The sequence below is a fragment of the Platichthys flesus genome, chromosome 20, assembly GCF_949316205.1.
Source record: "Platichthys flesus chromosome 20, fPlaFle2.1, whole genome shotgun sequence".
NCBI classification, from domain to species: Eukaryota; Metazoa; Chordata; class Actinopteri; order Pleuronectiformes; family Pleuronectidae; genus Platichthys; species Platichthys flesus.
This window is the reverse complement of record NC_084964.1, coordinates 17,395,358-17,402,873: the sequence shown is the minus strand read 5'-3', so window position 1 is coordinate 17,402,873 and position 7,516 is coordinate 17,395,358. Positions and strand designations below refer to the sequence as shown.

Below are 7,516 nucleotides of genomic sequence, written 5' to 3'. Positions count from 1 at the left end.
CAGGGACGCAGCAGCAGCACTAGGTAGTATCTGAAGTATCTGAAGTATTTGTGGTAGAATGTACACAGCAAAGTACACGGAGCTGCTCAACTACTGTGTTTGAGTGGTATTTTATTGTTCTGATACTTTCTACTTCATTCACAACATATGAACTTATCAAATGTGATGTTTTAGTCATAAAAAAAATTAGACGCTGTATTTATACACCACCTTGCATACATAACATGCAGCTCAAAGTCCTTGACAATAAAATCAAAGACATGAAATAAGATAGAACAATAACAACACATTAGCAATAAAATAAAGACGTATATAAAAGCATAAAACTAATAAAACGAATATAAAGATTTGATTATTTTGTGATATTTCTGTACTTCATGGAATTCCCCGTAAAGTCTTGAATTGGTCATTTTATTTTTAGCAAATTTAAAGAACTTTACTCAACAACTGTTGAGAAGTAATAATATTATAATTAGAGCTTTAAGAGTGCCTCTAAAATTACTTGTACTGTCTTTTATAGACTATGAATATGGGATTTAACTAGACACGGGTGGTAATACAGTATAAATGGGTTGTTTCACAGAGAGGCTTTCGTATAGAATGGAGCCATTGTTATTGTTAATATTAGTGACAGCTGAGTTTTTTTTTTCAAGTTTATAGTTTCAAGATGAAGCAATTTTTTTCGTCACCTGAAGAAGAACTTCAGTCTGCTCGGCTCAGACTCAACGTGAAACCTGACACACTCCCTCGTAACAAACACCAGTTGGAGTTTTATGTTTTGCGATGTCAGTTTGTCGTGGAGCCATAAATCTGAGCTGAAGATGGGTTTCATTTAATCCAAAATCGCTGTCTAATTCAACGTCTGGCCTCTTGCCTCCCGCCCTTGTGTGTCCTCTGACTCGCCCCGCTGTTTGGCACCGTAATTTATGTGTATGATCATCTTGTTGGCCCTGGCAGCCGCGGCCGACAAGATGGAACCCTTCTGATTAATACCCTCACCACTGGTTTCACTTTGCAGCCTGAGCTTATTCAAACAAAGACAATAAAACAGTATGATTGTCTGATTCAGTGTTTCATTTCCTTGAACAATAACATTTACTGACCCGGGAGGACGATTATTATGTTCGTCTGATTGGCGAGATCATGTTCAGCATATGAGAAAAACCCTCCATGTTGTTTATCTTCTAATTTTATTTAAGTGGAATTTAAATTTGCAGTCGTCACATGGTTGATTATTTGGTATTTACAGACAATCATATGACGTATGTTTAGTTTTCTTATGAATGGGCCTGATGCAAATATCCTTTGCAATCACAGTTGTTGTCAATGAACTCTAATTCCCGCTGCAACCTGAGCTGAGCATCCAATTCCCCTGATTCATCTCGGTCATTCTCCTCTACTGCCAGCGCCTCCTGCCCTGCCAAGATTACATGGTGTAATCTTCATGCACCATCAAGATGCAGCAGCTGATTAATGCCAACAATACACACAAGGCCATTGCGGATCCAGCACAACAGCACTTTTATTACAGGAGATAACCGTTATGTGCCGGTGTACACGATTTCATTCTGCGCTGACCCAGGTCAACCTCTATAGGTTGAGATGTAATGCTGAAATAGAAGGCTTATTGCCTGGTTTTACACTATAGTAAATATTTCTGGGGTAGTATAATACAATTGTTGTCTTCTGCATTCACTTCCTTTTCCTTCTATAGTTGCTGGGCAGGGTATAGCAATCTGCAGGCTACCACAACTGATGACTGACATCCTTGACACGGGCCTCGCATTCACAAACAGGCTCATTCATGAGCAGGCGGCCGCCCCCTCTTCCTCTAGACTGGAATGGAATAATATTTGTTTACTGCATCAAGGAATAGTTTATCCTCTGCCAATGAGTGTGAGTAGCTCAGGGTAATGAATTCGTAGGAGCAGCTCTCCACATTAGGCGCTCAACTCAGGCGAATATATCATTTGGTGTTTTATTTGTTACTGGTACATCTTTCATTTAAATGTGGAAAATAGAGATTATTTTGATGGAGTTTGATGGAATATCAAAAGGCATGTATATATTGTTGTTCTATATTGTTGTTTTCATATTGTTGTTTTATGTACAGTACACCAACCACACCAAGGCAGTTTCCTGTATGTGCAAATATACATGGCAATAAAAGGAATTCTGATTCTGATTCTGATTCTGATAAAGCTGCTTTCAGACAGGCACTGAGGTCTGAGCATTATCCTGTCAACGAAGATGTTAAACTTGGAAAGACGGGCTTCAGGAGGTTTTGTTGATAAGGGCCGAGGACGGTGTCAATGTTCTGTAAACAAAAATATCATGTCCCGCTCTAACCAAGCACCCTAACCTGAAATTAGACTATTTATGTTGGTTTGAATGCATTTCAATTTAATTTTCAATTTAATCTAATTTTTTAAACCCCAAACCAGACCGTAGACATTTATAGAGAAACCCAATAGTTTCGACATTTGACTTAGACACCACATCCAATTCCCCAGACTTTCTCTTGACTTCAAAACAGCTACTCTGACACTCTTCTTTTTTCTTGGATCTGGTAAGTTCTTCTTTCTAAAGTCAGGAAGCTCCACTTGTTTGGATAATTCCACATTTCACTCCATTGGATAAAAACAAAAGGCAAGCCTGCCTTTAAAGCTTTCTCTCCATAAGGTGGACTAAAGAGCAGGACCTGGGGGACAGATGGGCAGCGTGGAGTGGAATGGCTCCGGAACAATAGGAGGAGTTTGTGAGGCCTGTTCAACCCAGAGGGGTCTTTCAGGGGACCTTTACAGTTACTACCTCTGGTGGTGGTCTCCGTATGGGGGCCGTTTATCACGCTGCTTTCACTGCATCTTGAGAATTTGAAATGGCTGAAAACATCCTCTCCAGAGGGAAACAAAGACACAAAGGGAGTTGAGGCTTGTATTGTGTGAGAGTGATGACATGTAGTTTATCAGAGTAAAAGTAGGCTGATGTCAGCCGGAGAATACTCCACCTGGAGTAGTGTCTAGGTCCACAGTTATTGTATTTGGAGTACTAGTAAAATAGGGCTCAGAGAAAACAATGTCAAACTTTTAATATGTTTAGAGTGTGAATAGCTATAAGTAAATGAACTTGGAAAAAAAATAGCAACTTATCGACAACAACTTTCAAAAGACAGAATGAAGACAGTGGAAATGGGTTCATGTTTTTTTTATCCTTTCAACATAAATAATGTTCCTTTGTTATCTTAGCGAAATGTTTTCAAAATGCCACAATTCACATTCAAGGGAAGCAAAGAAAACTGCGTCTGAAGGGGAGAGCAGATGTCAGTGAGATTGGTGGATTAGGGTCTCTGGCTGTCTGGTTTACTGGGAGACTGGTGTGGCCGGAGGAAAACAGGTCTCTGAAGTCATTTCAAGGGTCCAGGAATTTACTCAGTTTTCTATTTAAAACACAGCTCCCTCGCACTTAGTGGTGAAAAGGTGACATGTTGAATCAATTGAAGGTAACATGGGCCCCAGGTTGTGTAAGCAAAGTGCTGAAGGGCCATTAATAGACAGTAATGAGAAAGGCCCCGTTACTCCCAGCAAACAGCCGGCCGCCCACATATGGCCCTCACAAAATGGCCAAATCATTTTTTATGCTAGTTTTACATGTCTCACACTGGGGAACACACTAAGCGCCTATAATGAGACACCCCCTCCCTGGAAGCCCCAGTAAATGGCCTAGTGAAATAACGGAGGCCTCCCAGGCCTGTCATCGCCCCAGTTCATCTGCTCTGATTTACAAGCACTGTCCCACAGGCTTTAGTGCCATCACTAATCCCACAGGGATGACCATCTGAATGGCAGTGGAGTCAGACCTCCTGAAAAAAACAGAAAGCGGCAGACAGTGCCACATAACTCCAAGCAGAAACAGATGCAGGGATCCTTCCCTGTTTATAATTGATTTTCAAGGGCAACATCTTGTTGTCAAAGGTTGTCTAACAAGCCCCTGCCTGGCGCCCTGTTGCTCGTCAACCACATGGCGTCTGATGGAGCAGCGGTCAACCACCACCCTACCCCCCACTGGGATGGCACCGCGCTGGAATACTGACATCACCAATGGAATTTCTGTGGGACAGACTCTTGTTCTTCCTCTAACGACATCTTTTTAAAGTTATTTTGAGTCTGTGAAGCATCCGAAGCCTCCAGAGAAGAGCTGCTGCTGTCCACAGCTGCTGGCCAAAGCTCGCCCTCTTTCCACGGAAAACAGGTATTCTCAGGCCCTATGGCCGCCAATGTTTATGTCTGAGATCACGGGTGTCTTTGTGGGCCTCTGAGGCTAAGCCTCTAATTGGCCATGGCTCATCAATCACACAGAGCAACCCCTTTCACCAAAAGTCTCATCCAAACAGCTCAGGGAAATGAGACCCGTGGAATGGACTCCATGCCTCCCAAAGGCCTGAAAGTAGGCTTTGAGAGGGAAAAGTGCTTTGAGAGAAGGACACACTTACTCCAAGTTTATGTCAACCAATGGATGCATCTCTCCTTTGTCTTTCCTCACATACTTACCCCAAACATTAAACCAAGAAGAAAATATAAATATATTGCAGTTTAGGATAAAATTCAGGAACCCATTCAATGTGCATCCAGCTTGAATCTCATTACTACAGGAAAACAGACAAACATCTGGCTTCACTTTGCTGTTCTCGCTTGAACTTGACCTCATTGTGATTTATTGAGCGGGTGAGAACAAGACAATTTCTTTCATTCAGCTTTACTGTCTCGGTTTGGCGGCGGTGCCTGGCAGGTGGGCGGAGAGCCATTACACGTGATGCTCAACAAGGTGCTACACTATGTTGGCTGAGAGTGTCAAGGACCGTAACCCAGAAACATTATCCAGACGGGGTCAGAGGGGTCAGGACAACTCCTCAGCAATTATTTGGTTTGGCTGAACTCTCAAAGTCCAGGACTTTTGGCCCCAGCATAATGCCCGAACCCACAAATTTGTCAAGAGGAATAAAGAAAAAGTCCACAGCTCATGCGGTTTGTGGGGTCACAGCAAAGTCTCCACAATTCCTCACATCCAGAGACATGCACAACACTCAATGTGTTTTTCCCATTAGTCCGGGTGTGTTATTTATTTATCCCTTCACTTCTCCTTTCCTTCATTTCTTCTAATACTTTTCATTCCTTTGGGTTTTTCCACAACACGTCGAGTTTCCTGATGTTGGTCCATGGGAAACCTCCGTGATCGACACTTTGCCCCATCGTGAACACAAATGCACCCAGTAAAAAGAGCTGAAGCCAGTCCACGTCCAATTCTCTTCAGTCTCCAAGAATAATCAGCTGTGTCATCCTCGCCATAAATCTGAGGGTATGGCAGTGGCTCCCGGCCCAGATGGGAATGGGCCTTGTTCTGTCGCTCTTGCCTCCACGCCATAAATCCACGGCCGCCTTCACAGGATCGGTTTCCTGCCTCGTGTGCATCTCCTAGCAGAGGAGCACACGGGAGGAGGTGAGGATATCGAGACCGTGGCCTCCCCAAGGAGTCAATATGCAAAATGTCTCTGCGTCCCTGCTGAACTAATGTTGTGTTTCGAGGCGTTTTTCTTCATCCAACCAGATGCAGATTTGCAGCTCAGTCCCAGTAGATAGAACTCTGTGAATCAATAAGAAAAATGTGCGTCTCTTAGGTAAACAATGCTGGAAACAAATCTTCAAAAGAACTGACCCGCTCGGAGAAGATGGAAAATATGAATGTGGGCTTGCCCCTCCCCCCTCTGGGAAACTGAACTATGGAAAACAAAAACCAGACAAAACTCTAAGGTGCTGTTTCTTCTGAATACACAAGATATATACAATTAAACTAAACCTCATCTTTAAACATCATAAAAGGTTTTACTTCATATATCCAGTAAAATCCAGCTGTATTGGGTCATTTCAAACACGTTATTACATTTTTTTTACATTTTTTATTAAAAGCTCATTTATTCCAGTCTCCCTGTCAAATAAACTGGCTTGAACCTTCAGCACATTTCACTTTGTCTCTGTGAAAAAAAGTGTTCACCTCCCAGTGGAAACCAGTGAGCTTTACACAGTCTCCAGGCCGGAGGAGGAACTTCCTGACTGCAGGTCACTGTGCATGGCTGGTTGTGTGACAGAGTCCTGGTAGCTGTGGTCTATGGGGATCTTAAAAAGGAGAATCATATGGAATAAGTCTGGATGCTGCTCTTGTCTGTGGATGACAAAGCTGTTCCACTCATTTCTGTGACCGTCGGGGGGGCTGTTTGTACTTTGCTGGTTGTTTCTCATCACCTCCACAAAACCCCCAAACAACCCCCAATACAGGGACACAGCATGGAGAGCATTACTAATTAACTTGGTGGCACTCTTCACTTGCAAAACAGCAGATGATTGAAATTAAATGAAACACAAATTACGTCTAAATTATAACAACCAACTATGTAATGCATTAGAAGGAGGGTAAACTATCTGTTTTGCAAAGATAGTAAATCCACGTTTGAATACTTCAGTAGATTTGGTTCCTGATTGCAAATTAAAGCCAGAACTCTCTCAATATCTCTGAAATTACCTCTGGAAAGTGCAGAAAGAAGAGTAAAGAAAGTAAGATTATAAACCTCAAAGCACATTCCATTGTTACAGCAGCCCTCCGACACTAAATCTCCCCCCCCCCCCCCTCCACCTTTTTTGGAAGGTGCCAGAATGACAAAGTGCAAAAGAAAAGCGTGGCGGCAGAAAACCAGGGAGCCCCATCAGTGCATGAATTTAATTAGCACTCCGATGGCTCCACATAATGAGGAAAAGGTGGATGTGTGAGAGACCTGCGTAATTCATTTTGCTTTTTCTCATTTAAAACGGCCCCGGCTCTTCCTCGCTACTCCTCTCAGTTTCCTGCCTGGTACATTTCACTGAGCTATGATCAATAATTTTCACCTGGAAGTTTTATCTACACCAGACAGAACAGGTGGTTTTTGAAATCAGCTTTGGAGTTGTCTTATCTCGTTCATACTAATTCTTATTCTCCTGTTGTAGTAAATGGCACCAGAGTCAAGACCCACAGTGGAATTCCTCTTATTAACAGCTCCTGGTGGCCAATAAAAAAAGACAAAAGTCCATTTCATGATTACACACTGATGTCATACTGATGTCTGCGCCGCTGGTGTAGTGGTATCATGCAAGATTCCCATTCTTGCGACCCGGGTTCGATTCCCGGGCGGTGCACTGATTTTTAGGAGAGACGGTGGTCTAGTGGCAGAAACTTGGACTATGGGCAGAGAAGGTCTCTGGTTTGACTCCACAGAGAGACAACAAAAAGACGAACCTGGATTGATCTGTCCAACAATCCAAGAATCTCCCTACCCTGTCTAGTGCCCCTGAGCAAGGCACCTTACTCCCCCAACATCTGCTCCCCGAGCGCCGTACATGGTCGCTCACTGCTCTGTGTGTCCTGCACCAAAAGGGTCAAAAGCAGAGATTACATTTCCCTACCTGCATGTGTTTGGGACTAATAAATGCAT

The 7,516-nt window shown here is 43.0% G+C and overlaps 1 non-coding gene across 1 annotated transcript; it reads left to right on the top strand.

The window, feature by feature from the left end:
* Positions 1-7,149: 7,149 nt before the first annotated feature.
* trnag-ccc (transfer RNA glycine (anticodon CCC)) lies at positions 7,150-7,220 on the top strand. The gene has a single exon. It is a non-coding gene; the product is annotated as a tRNA-Gly (tRNA).
* Positions 7,221-7,516: the final 296 nt, after the last annotated feature.